Source organism: Lactuca sativa, chromosome 4, assembly GCF_002870075.4.
Source record: "Lactuca sativa cultivar Salinas chromosome 4, Lsat_Salinas_v11, whole genome shotgun sequence".
Lineage (NCBI taxonomy): Eukaryota > Viridiplantae > Streptophyta > Magnoliopsida > Asterales > Asteraceae > Lactuca > Lactuca sativa.
Window position 1 is genome coordinate 299,000,242 of NC_056626.2, and position 12,595 is coordinate 299,012,836.

Genomic DNA, 12,595 nt, shown 5'->3' on the forward strand with positions numbered 1-12,595 from the left:
ATGGAATCCATTAAAACACATAAATGATCAAGAATTAATTCTAAACAATTTAGCAAATAATTCCTATCATCTTCTAAATTCATAAGAACATGAACATGATCATCAAAATTTCAAGAATTATATGAACACATGAAAATCATGGAATTTTGATATATGCTATTGTAAATGGATTAGAACAACCATTACACCAACTAAAATAAGTTTTAAAACACCAAAACAATTTAGGGTAATGTTTCTAGTCCATTTCCAGCAGCAAAAGTCGAAAATCTGCACTCTGTGGCTCCTACTCGTCGAGTGCATGAACCTACTCAGCGAGTAGGTTGAAGATACACATGGACTCGACGAGTCCCCCCATGGACTCGGCGAGTTCATCAGGCAGACAGCAAGTTTTTCGACTTTTTCAACTATTTTGCATCAAGTATCAAACAAGCAAACCTGGGCTCTGATACCACTGTTGGGTTTTAAGCAATCTAACACTTCCTAAGTGTGCATGCAACCCTAATAAACCTTGGATCTATGTTTGTCTAAATACATGCAAAATAATAATTTCTCCAAGGTTCATAACCTATCTAACATGGCATGGGGTACTTTTAAACATAAAAGAGTTAGAAGAGATTACATACCTTTTTGATGGGATTGATTCTTTGGAGTTTGAGGGCCAAGCACCAATAGTGTGAATGCCTCAAATGGAATCACAAATCACCACAAAATCTTGGAAAACTTTGAGAGAGTACACACACACTTATATTTTTGGCCACGCACAAGCATACACCACTAGTTCACTAGTTGCCATTTCATGCATCATAAGCATGCTTATATAGTGTGCATGGTTAGGGTGAAACCCTAATAACCCATGACCTTTCCTTTTCCAAGGATCCATGGGTTAAAAGCTCCATGGATCATCCATGGACTTCCATCCAATCCTAGCCCATTAACAAATGAGTCTTAACCCACACCATATAAAACCAATAGCCCATAATCTAATTAGTCTTCCTTTTAATCTCTAAATTAATTCATAATTAATTAAAGACTAAAACTAATTAAATAACATAAATTTATATTAATATATTATAACTTATAATATATTAATAAACATATGTGTATAACTCTCATAAAATTATCCATAAATAGTTCGGATGAAATGCAACCCAAATGGACCATGCCGAGTCGGGTCAAGTATATACCCAATAAGTTATGGACTTAGACACCTTATACAACATATAATTATTATGTTTAAACAATCAAACAATCAACTCAATTACCCATCCCCATTATCTTCTTTACTCTTAAGCATCTATCCTAAGAGTCATCTATCCCACATTCGTTCATTCTGAAGTCCTTTGCTCCCAGAGTTATAGGACTGGCACTAAATCCATAGCTGCCAATGTTCGTTCGTAAAGCACTAATTCCATAGCTGCTGGGTACTAAATCCATAGCTACCAGTGTTTATCTAATAGGTACTAAGTCCATAGCTACCAATTCCTAACAGGTAATAAGTCCATAGTTACCAGTGTTTGTCCAATAGGCACTAAGTCCATAGCTGCCGATGTTATTTGTTAGGAACCAAGTCTATAGCTGCCAATGTTTACTCACATCGTCTTTTATCTCTCATCATTCATCTACGCATCTCATACCCAACATACTTGTATATTTAAAATACTTATACAGTTTAGATCATTTAAAACATGTATAAAAAAGGTTCATCCAGCATAGACAGCAAGTATTCAGATAATATGCATACATAGCACGTAGTTTATATAAATACTTCATATTTATGTGTAAGATGAAATTAACTATGCACTCACCAGAAAAGGTGGTGACTCGGTACTCAGATAGCGCTTCGTTTACTTTAAAATAATTTTCTTCGACGAAACCTAGTATTATTACCACTAGATTTTAGTCTAATATTTACCGTGACTAATTATTAGTCTTATTATTATTATTATATAAGTGTTTAAACAATACTTTCCAACCACTATGTACAGACAGGGGCCAGACATAAAACACCGGAGGGCAAGACCATTTTGGCGTATAACACTTCTGAAATCCAACAATCCTATGCGGCCCTTTAAACCAGATTTCCCGTACCGCGAGTAGTTAAAAAGATATCATAACGACACTTATATAAGTCATAATAATAGCTCAAATATTTATTATAAATTTATAATAACAATAATAATTTTAAATATCAACTATATTTAAAATAGGGTAAGCATAACTTACTTACAAGGGGATTTTAGCTAGGAGTCGGGCTCTGCAAGGGTAGAACTTCGTCGCTGAATCTTTCTAAGAAAGATTCGTGCAGCGCTTCAACGCTCACCTTACTATACTAAAACTACAGAAAGAGAAGTCGAATCACGAGGGACCGAAATTGTAACAACCCGAAATTTCATGTCAATTCTTGTACCACAACTTGTAATTCGATCCGATCAACCAAATGTCATTTTCAATTTCGTTTCCAATATTCGCCATTTTATTAAGTCATTAATTTATATTGATTTAAAATGAATTAATGGGTGTCTTAATACATTTAGAAATCATTTTAACACCCAACTTTAGTGATAGGAATATTTCTAGAAATTAACATATCGGGTTACGATAACTCAATCGGGTACGACCAAAAACCTCATTTAACGTCGGTATCGGGTAGAATTCTATCGTGTCAAATTCCCGAACACTATATAAACATGATTTAGACTCCATTTGAAGCCTTTGGCCAAATTCATACTAAACTCTTACAACCTCTCTCCTCCAAGCTAGAATTAAGGTCCAAATCACAAGTTTAAGGCTTCAAATCTTTAAGGTAACCTCTCTAGCATGTTATTCATCATCTTTAGTCTTCAAATTGATGAATTAATTGAGTTTTGGGGTCAAGAACATGAGTTTACGGCCAAGGAGCAAGCTTGGGCCGTAAACTCCATTTTATGGGGTTTTAAGCTCTTAAACTCCTTCCAAAACTCAATTGGACTTTAGATATGGCTAAGGGACTTCAAGTTATGGACTTAGAACATGTAAATCTTTGATTTTGAAGACTTTGAAGGAGTTTACGGCCAAGGCATAATCTTAGGCCGTAAACTCATGTTAATGGGGTTTTTCATGCCCTTAAACCCTTCCAAATCACATCTATGGCTTAGATATGAATTATAGGACCTTGGTATTAGCATTTGGACACTTGAAACATGATTTTTGGGGGACTTAGATGAGTTTACGGCCAAGGATAGTGCTTGGACCGTAAACTCCCCAAAACTTGACATAAAACCATTTCTAAGGTGTTAGAAAGCCATCCAACACCACCAAAAGCTTTGGAATAAATCAAGGGACCAACCAAAAATACTTTAAAGGCCTTAAACACATCTTTTATGGGGTTTTTAAGAGTTTACGGCCAAGACATGTTCTTGGGCCGTAAACTCCAAAATCTTTGGTGTTAGAATGCAAACTAAACACCCCTACAGCCTTTAGATGAATTTTAGAAGCCATTCTATGCTAGTTTCAGGCCTTGAAACACTTTGTAGCTTGTTATATTAGAGTTTACGGCCATGAAGGGGGTTTCATGGGCCGTAAACTCCATAAATCCCTTATATGTCACTTGCAAACTCATTTCTAGGCTTATGGGAATTTTTAGAATCACATGTGATTTGTTTTAACAACATTTAGCATCATTTTCATAAGGATTAAGGAGTTTATGGCCAGGAGCCTATGCTAGGCCATAAACTCCCATAAAATTTATCATTTTAGTGATTTCAATCCATTCCATGCATTTAGAACAAAGCCTAGAATCATTTCCCATGTCCATGTAAGCCATTTAAGCCATTTAATCACCCAAAACCACACCCACATGAGTTTACGGCCGTAAACTCATGTATGTGTGTGTTTTGTGGTTGTAAACTCATTTAAATGTTTACTTATGGAGAGTAAACTCAAGTCCCAAGTCCCTAGTGCCTTTACAAGTCCTTAAACGCCACCCGGGTCACTCCAAACGCTCATTTTAAGGTGTTTGACCTCATTGGAGTGTAATGTTCCATATGATTAGTGAATATATCCCTAATTGTATATATATGGACCTTATTTCATTTTACATAGGGTCATCGCGAGTAATCAAACCCCGAACCAACGTCTAGCATTCAAAACCGATATGTTTCCGAGTTCGGTGAGTTCATACCCCTACCCTTTTTCACTGTTTTCACTGTTTTTAGGGGGGGAACACAAGCAAAGTACAAGGAAATTCTTGTACTCAAAACATGTTTTCAGATGTGTTTTTATTAATTCATATGCTTTTGTTACTGATTACCACAACTGATAACCATTTGAACATGCAGATCACGTAACATATATTTGTGAATTAGGTCTTTAAATTGTTATGTTTTACATATATTTCACAAATGATTTTCCACAATTTATCAGTTAAAAGCATTACATAAGACATTTGAATATAATACCTGTACACTGTTTTGTCCTCGATAACACTCCACACATATACGCGAGTGGAGGACTATCATATTATTACTAGTAAATTTGTTAATCCTGTATAATTGGAGACACGTCCTTGGAGAACACTCCACCAGGGTACGCGAGTGGAGGACTACACCCATAACCAGAATCTCTGGTATTTAGAGAGCGTGACTTGAGTGTATAGATTTATACGGGGCTGACTACCCCACACCTGGCTGCTAGCTACAGCCGAACTGAAATGGTTCAAGGGTGACGAAAGTCATAAGTATGTGGACGACTTATTGCCACATGTGGACTACTTATTGCCACAGATTTTAGTCTATTGTATGGTTATGGAACTCGCAATTAGGATAACAGAGATTTACATATAGTAATAACGAATCACTTTATACATCTTTTACATCCTTCACATCTTTCGTAACACTGTAACTAACATTCAGGAAAGTACGGGACTTTCATGGGGAAAACATGGAAACCAATCACAATTGCATCTTTTACATCTTTACATCGCTTACATTTGAAACCAACATGCAGGAAAGCAGGGGGCTTTTCTGGGTAACACTTATCTAACTAGAAAGAATAACGAACTGGATAACATTACATCTTTTACAATTTGTAATACACAATAAGGAAAGTATGGGACTTTCCTGGTAACACATGATAAGCAAACAGATCAGTTTAATCAGTCATATAACCAACTATACATTTTTACATGAATAAACATATTTTCAAAGTATTAACTTATCATACCTTTCATTTGTGAATCAATAACTAACTATTAAGAAAATATGGGATTTTCTTGGTACATTTGATTTTACAGAAACAGAAAGGAAACTCGAATCATATTCACAAACAAAACCGCTTATGAACTCACCAGCTTTATGCTGATTTTCAAACCGCTTGTGTTCTCAGGTCAACGTTAGAACAGGTACCCGGAGATTTCTCTTGATCAGAAGATGGAGTACATGAAGATCCGTTTCTTTTGTCTATATATACTATGTATCACAACTGTACAAACTTTACTTTTGAAACAACTGTAAAACTTTATTATGTAATGTAATGGTTGTTCTACTTTACTTACTATGTGCATTGGATTTGATACTCAACGTGGAGTCAACCCCGGAAATGTTTCCGCCTTCGGTTTTCGGGGTGTGACAGATTGGTATCAGAGCCCTTGTTTATAGTGAATAAAGTATACCAAACCTTACATGGTATAAAACTATAAACACTAAAGGGCCTAAGTGCTCTGAAATAAAAGTATCTCCAGACTATAAGTAATTTTCAAAAATATACAAGTATACCGAACCGTCGAGATTCGTATATATAAGTAGAACAAAACATAAGTAAATGGGTGCTGTGTATTGCAGTTAAACCTGGGCAGTTATGTAGTCGTGTCTAGGGTCAATATAGCCTGGCCAACTATATTCATTCGAGACACGGCCAACATGTGCCTGGGAGTGATTGTGGTACGTGGCATGCCTAAAACTTACCCAATATCCCAAACAACAAATCGTCGCTGCAGCGAACCATGAAATACTATGGGAGTATTTCTCGAGCCGATCCTCTGTAGAAATCCTCGTATACGTGTTATTCCTTGATCATTCCTCTAGCGATAAAATGTTCTATCTTGATAACTCCTTTCTTCTTTATCGCTTTGTATGATGCTATATTTGCCTTGATGAGATATCTCCTGTCCCATATCTCTTGATTCAATTCAGAGGACTTATGATCCTCTCTTTCCTGATCTTTTTAGATCAAGATGCCTCCAAGAAAGAGACCCAGCTCAACGAACAACAGCAATCCTCCTCCGCCACCACCTCCTATTCAGATTGATTTGGAAACACTTCAGGCAACCATTTCCGCTACCATATCAGCTCTCTTACCTCAACTGAACTCTGGGGGTTCGGGAGGTGAAACCCAAAACCCAGATGGTAGTCAGGGGCACCAAAGAGGAAATTCTTATAAGGATTTCATGAACGCGAAACCAACATCCTTTAATGGCACTGGAGGTGTCATTTCCTTATCCCGATGGTTCGAGAAAATTGAATCCATCTTCGAAATCTGTGCTTGTGCAGAGTCTGATAAAGTTAAGTTTGCGGCTTGTACCTTCGGAGATAAAGCCTTGATTTGGTGGAATGGCCGAGTCAAATCTCTGACCTTACCTGTAGCAAATGCCATGGGCTGGGAAGCCATGAAAGAACTTCTCCTTGCTGAGTACTGCCCCCGTGGTGAACTGCAAAAATTAGAGCACGAGCTTTGGAATTTGAAGATGATAGGTTCTGACATTGCTCCGTATACTTCCCGATTCGATGATCTCGCACTTCTCTGCCCGGGATTAGTCACTCCTGAAAATAAAAAGATCGAAAGGTTTGTTTGGGGATTATCTCAACCGACAAAGAGTCATGTTTTGGCTGCTCGTCCGAATAATTACGATAGTGCCAAGACTTTAGCTCAAATTCTGATTGATCACAGCGATGACATTAAGGAAATCACTACCACTTCTGAGCCGACTCAAAGGAGTGGTGAAAAGAGGAAATTCTGGAAGAAAAAGAAGGGTCAATCTTCTCAAGGATCTTCCAAGAAACAACAGACGGTAGCAGTCCATGCTGCTACTGTTACTCCTGTCACTGCAGTTTCTGTTATGGGATCCACAGCTTCAACTCCTACCAGTAAATATGCTGGTAACCTTCCCCTGTGTGACAAGTGTAAATACCATCATCATCCTGGTCCTTGCCGAGAATTGTCTTGCACCAGCTGTGGTAAGAAAGGGCACACGGTTCGGTTCTGCAGAACTCCTACTCAATCAGCCAATCAATCATCGGGAGCAGGTGTTAGTCAAGCCTGCTACAACTGTGGAGAAGTTGGGCATTTCAAAAGGAACTGTCCCAAGAAATCAACTGCTGATAACACTAGAAGGATTCTAACCATGGGACGAGAGGAAGCGGTAGCTGATCCCACTGTTGTTTCGGGTACGTTCCTTCTCGACAACTCATATGCTAGTATACTTTTCGATTCGGGTGCTGAAAGGAGTTTTGTTAGTCATGCATTTAAACATAATTTAAAACCAAATCCTCAACCATTAACTGAAACGTTTACTGTCGAGATGGCTAACGGTGAGAAAGAACGCGCTAGCGATATATTCATAGGTTGTACGCTTACCTTAAACAATCACTCATTTCCTATAGATCTCATGCCCGTCTCCATTAAGAGCTTTGATGTTATCATTGGCATGGATTGGTTGAGTCCCAATCATGCTGACATTCTTTGTTACGAAAAAGCTATCCGTCTCAATTTTCCTTCGGATCAAACTCTGGTAATCTATGGCAATAAACCCAGTTCCAATCTTCATATCATCTCTTGCATCAAAGCTCGAAAGCTTCTCCGAAAGGAGTGCGTTGCATTCTTAGCTCATGTGATCAACAAGGATCAAGAAGTTAAAAACCTCGCGAGCATTCCTGAGGTCTGCAATTTTCCCGATGTGTTCCCTGAAGAGCTTCCAGGAATTCCTCCCGAACGTCAGGTCGAGTTCCGTATTGACCTAATTCCTGGAGCTACCCCCGTAGCAAAATCTCCGTATCGTCTAGCTCCAGCAGAAATGCAGGAGTTATCTAGTCAACTCGATGAGTTGCTAAGTAAAGGATTCATTAGGCCAAGTTCCTCACCCTGGGGAGCTCCGGTTCTGTTTGTCAAGAAGAAAGATGGATCCTTTCGGATGTGCATCGACTATCGTGAACTGAACAAATTGACCGTTAACAATCGATATCCTCTTCCACGTATAGATGACCTCTTCGATCAACTTCAGGGAGCCAGCTACTTTTCTAAGATAGACCTTCGGTCAGGTTACCATCAGTTGCGAGTTCATGAAAGTGATGTGCCCAAAACAGCTTTTAGGACTCGGTATGGACACTACGAGTTCGTAGTGATGCCCTTCGGTCTAACCAATGCACCGGCTGTGTTCATGGACCTTATGAACCGGGTGTGCCGTCCCTTCTTAGACGAATTCGTCATCGTGTTCATTGACGACATCCTCGTTTACTCCCGAAGCGAAGAGGACCACAAACAACACTTGAGGCTAGTGTTGGAGACCCTTAGATCCGAAAAACTATACGTGAAATTTTCCAAATGTGAATTCTGGATACGGAAGGTAACTTTCCTCGATCATGTGGTAAGTGAGGAAGGTATTCATGTAGATCCTTCCAAGATCAAAGCAATAGAGAATTGGTCGGCACCAAAAACGCCCACAGAGATTCGTCAATTCTTGGGTCTCGCTGGCTACTATCGACGATTCATTCAGAATTTTTCCAAAATCGCCAAACCTTTAACCACTCTAACACAGAAAGGTGTACCCTTTTGTTGGAGTGATAAGCAAGAAACTGCATTCCAAACGTTGAAGAAAGCCTTATGTAGCGCTCCTGTTCTGTCTCTGCCTGAAGGGACAGAGGATTTCGTCGTCTACTGCGATGCGTCTAATCAAGGTTTAGGCTGTGTGCTTATGCAAAGAGGAAAGGTGATTGCTTACGACTCAAGGCAGTTGAAGGCACACGAGGTTAACTATACTACGCACGACTTGGAACTAGGATCTATAGTCTTTACATTAAAGATTTGGAGACATTATCTCTACGGAACCAAGTGCACAATCTTCACTGATCACAAGAGCCTACAACACATCTTTAATCAAAAAGACTTAAATATGAGGCAACGACGATGGGTTGAATTACTCAGTGATTATGAGTGTGAAATCCGTTACCACCCCGGCAAAGCCAACGTGGTAGCAGATGCCCTTAGCCGAAAGGATAGTGCATACCACAAAGTGAAGAACCAGACGATGACCATCCATTCCAACCTACCCAAGCAAATCCGAGAAGCTCAGTTAGATGCCCTGAAACCTGAGAACGTGCCAGCGGAAGCTTTGAGAGGAATGGAAAAGAAACTTGAGATCAGAGGTGACGGAGTTCACTGTTTCATGAATCGAATCTGGATCCCGAAGTCCAGAGGATTCAGAGAAATAGTCATGGAGGAAGCGCACAAAACTAAATACTCTGTTCACCCAGGTTCTGATAAGATGTACTTGGATCTCAAGAAACAATATTGGTGGCCAAACATGAAAGCTGAGATAGCTACGTTCGTGGGCAAGTGCTTGACTTGCGCCAAAGTCAAAGTCGAACATCAGAAACCTTCAGGTCTGCTTCAACAACCCGAAATCCCCGAGTGGAAATGGGAGATGATTACCATGGAATTCATCACCAAACTACCCAAGTGCTTGAATGGGAATGATACCATTTGGGTATCAACCCGTCAATTCTTGAATTTCAGGACGAAATTCCCTCTAACGGGGGGATAATGTAACAACCCGAAATTTCATGTCAATTCTTGTACCACAACTTGTAATTCGATCCGATCAACCAAATGTCATTTTCAATTTCGTTTTCAATATTCGCCATTTTATTAAGTCATTAATTTATATTGATTTAAAATGAATTAATGGGTGTCTTAATACATTTAGAAATCATTTTAACACCCAACTTTAGTGATAGGAATATTTCTAGAAATTAACATATCGGGTTACGATAACTCAATCGGGTACGACCAAAAACCTCATTTAACGTCGGTATCGGGTAGAATTCTATCGTGTCAAATTACCGAACACTATATAAACATGATTTAGACTCCATTTGAAGCCTTTGGCCAAATTCATACTAAACTCTTACAACCTCTCTCCTCCAAGCTAGAATTAAGGTCCAAATCACAAGTTTAAGGCTTCAAATCTTTAAGGTAACCTCTCTAGCATGTTATTCATCATCTTTAGTCTTCAAATTGATGAATTAATTGAGTTTTGGGGTCAAGACCATGAGTTTACGGCCAAGGAGCAAGCTTGGGCCGTAAACTCCATTTTATGGGGTTTTAAGCTCTTAAACTCCTTCCAAAACTCAATTGGACTTTAGATATGGCTAAGGGACTTCAAGTTATGGACTTAGAACATGTAAATCTTTGATTTTGAAGACTTTGAAGGAGTTTATGGCCAAGGCATAATCTTAGGCCGTAAACTCATGTTAATGGGGTTTTTCATGCCCTTAAACCCTTCCAAATCACATCTATGGCTTAGATATGAATTATAGGACCTTGGTATTAGCATTTGGACACTTGAAACATGATTTTTGGGGGACTTAGATGAGTTTACGGCCAAGGATAGTGCTTGGGCCGTAAACTCCCCAAAACTTGACATAAAACCATTTCTAAGGTGTTAGAAAGCCATCCAACACCACCAAAAGCTTTGGAATAAATCAAGGGACCAACCAAAAATACTTTAAAGGCCTTAAACACATCTTTTATGGGGTTTTTAAGAGTTTACGGCCAAGACATGTTCTTGGGCCGTAAACTCCAAAATCTTTGGTGTTAGAATGCAAACTAAACACCCCTACAGCCTTTAGATGAATTTTAGAAGCCATTCTATGCTAGTTTCAGGCCTTGAAACACTTTGTAGCTTGTTATATTAGAGTTTACGGCCATGAAGGGGGTTTCATGGGCCGTAAACTCCATAAATCCCTTATATGTCACTTGCAAACTCATTTCTAGGCTTATGGGAATTTTTAGAATCACATGTGATTTGTTTTAACAACATTTAGCATCATTTTCATAAGGATTAAGGAGTTTACGGCCAGGAGCCTATGCTAGGCCGTAAACTCCCATAAAATTTATCATTTTAGTGATTTCAATCCATTCCATGCATTTAGAACAAAGCCTAGAATCATTTCCCATGTCCATGTAAGCCATTTAAGCCATTTAATCACCCAAAACCACACCCACATGAGTTTACGGCCGTAAACGCATGTATGTGTGTGTTTTGTGGTTGTAAACTGATTTAAATGTTTACTTATGGAGAGTAAACTCAAGTCCCAAGTCCCTAGTGCCTTTACAAGTCCTTAAACGCCACCCGGGTCACTCCAAACGCTCATTTTAAGGTGTTTGACCTCATTGGAGTGTAATGTTCCATATGATTAGTGAATATATCCCTAATTGTATATATATGGACCTTATTTCATTTTACATAGGGTCATCGCGAGTAATCAAACCCCGAACCAACGTCTAGCATTCGAAACCGATACGTTTCCGAGTTCGGTGAGTTCATACCCCTACCCTTTTTCACTGTTTTCACTGTTTTTAGGGGGGGAACACAAGCAAAGTACAAGGAAATTCTTGTACTCAAAACATGTTTTCAGATGTGTGTTTATTAATTCATATGCTTTTGTTACTGATTACCACAACTGATAACCATTTGAACATGCAGATCACGTAACATATATTTGTGAATTAGGTCTTTAAATTGTTATGTTTTACATATATTTCACAAATGATTTTCCACAATTTATCAGTTAAAAGCATTACATAAGACATTTGAATATAATACCTGTACACTGTTTTGTCCTCGGTAACACTCCACACATATACGCGAGTGGAGGACTATCATATTATTACTAGTAAATTTGTTAATCCTGTATAATTGGAGACACGTCCTTGGAGAACACTCCACCAGGGTACGCGAGTGGAGGACTACACCCATAACCAGAATCTCTGGTATTTAGAGAGCGTGACTTGAGTGTATAGATCTATACGGGGCTGACTACCCCACACCTGGCTGCTAGCTACAGCCGAACTGAAATGGTTCAAGGGTGACGAAAGTCATAAGTATGTGGACGACTTATTGCCACATGTGGACTACTTATTGCCACAGATTTTAGTCTATTGTATGGTTATGGAACTCGCAATTAGGATAACAGAGATTTACATATAGTAATAACGAATCACTTTATACATCTTTTACATCCTTCACATCTTTCGTAACACTGTAACTAACATTCAGGAAAGTACGGGACTTTCCTGGGGAAAACATGGAAACCAATCACAATTGCATCTTTTACATCTTTACATCGTTTACATTTGAAACCAACATGCAGGAAAGCAGGGGGCTTTTCTGGGTAACACTTACCTAACTAGAAAGAATAATGAACTGGATAACATTACATCTTTTACAATTTGTAATACACAATAAGGAAAGTATGGGACTTTCCTGGTAACACATGATAAGCAAACAGATCAGTTTAATCAGTCATATAACCAACTATACATTTTTACATGAATAAACATATTT